This window comes from Primulina huaijiensis, chromosome 4 (genome assembly GCF_012295235.1).
Source record: "Primulina huaijiensis isolate GDHJ02 chromosome 4, ASM1229523v2, whole genome shotgun sequence".
NCBI classification, from domain to species: domain Eukaryota; kingdom Viridiplantae; phylum Streptophyta; class Magnoliopsida; order Lamiales; family Gesneriaceae; genus Primulina; species Primulina huaijiensis.
This window is the reverse complement of record NC_133309.1, coordinates 6,273,572-6,274,476: the sequence shown is the minus strand read 5'-3', so window position 1 is coordinate 6,274,476 and position 905 is coordinate 6,273,572. Positions and strand designations below refer to the sequence as shown.

Below are 905 nucleotides of genomic sequence, written 5' to 3'. Positions count from 1 at the left end.
AATTCTTGGAACCATTTAAATGTTAGTTTGGTTTTACTAACCATTTAACTTGGATTCCTTGATTTATTATATATGAATATATCATAGTATTAATTTATTGGTACCATTTAAATGTTTGTTTGGTTTTACCAACCATTTAAAGTGGGAACCTTGATTTAGTGTTTACAAATATATATAGCACAATAAATACTTGACCACATTTATAAGTTTTGGTATATATTATATACTTATAAGATAATAATTTATAACATAATATAAATATGATTATTTAATATATTGGAACCATTTTATTAAGTGGATTTCAATATTGTTCGTTAATGTTAATTTTATTAAAATACCAAGAGTGGATCCTTTAATCTCAACTACTTAAATTAAAATTTGAACAATTAAAATTTACCCATTAAAGATTCAAACAATTAAAATTAAAAAGAAACAAAAACAAAAACAAAACAAAAAGACATTGTAGTGGACTTGTAATTACCTTAGCTTCCCTGTGGATACGGTATCGGACTCCCCGAATTATACAACTTGTGGACAACCTGCTCTTGGGAGTGCAACAATCAAGTGACAACAGATTCCTTACAGGCGAAAACTATGGGGAAAAAAAAATAGCTCGGGGGAATAAAGCTATTTCCCACGCGAGTGAGAATATCTTTGACCATGATCCTAGCAATTTGGGAATTGGAAAAATCACGGTGTTGGGCCTTTCAGACTTGTGCGATCAGGGACGCAGGAAAAACTTGCTGTCGGGGCTCGTACACTTGGGACATAAAAATTCTCGTTCCAAGACTTTGCCCGCCAAAAGAGTTGTCCGTGCAGGGTGAATGGGCCGAACAGCCTCCGATATTGTTTCGATGTGCTATTTGAGACGTGGGGGAGGGACGAATAGGATCGACGAAGGGCAG

The 905-nt window shown here is 34.1% G+C and overlaps 1 non-coding gene across 1 annotated transcript in view; it reads right to left on the bottom strand.

Annotated features, from left to right (window-relative positions):
• Nucleotides 1-881: 881 nt before the first annotated feature.
• The window catches only part of LOC140975999 (28S ribosomal RNA), a 3,376-nt gene continuing 3,352 nt past the window's right edge, over nt 882-905 (bottom strand). The window contains exon 1 of the ribosomal RNA XR_012175133.1: nt 882-905. This exon is cut by the window's right edge and continues 3,352 nt beyond it. This is a non-coding gene — a ribosomal RNA (28S ribosomal RNA).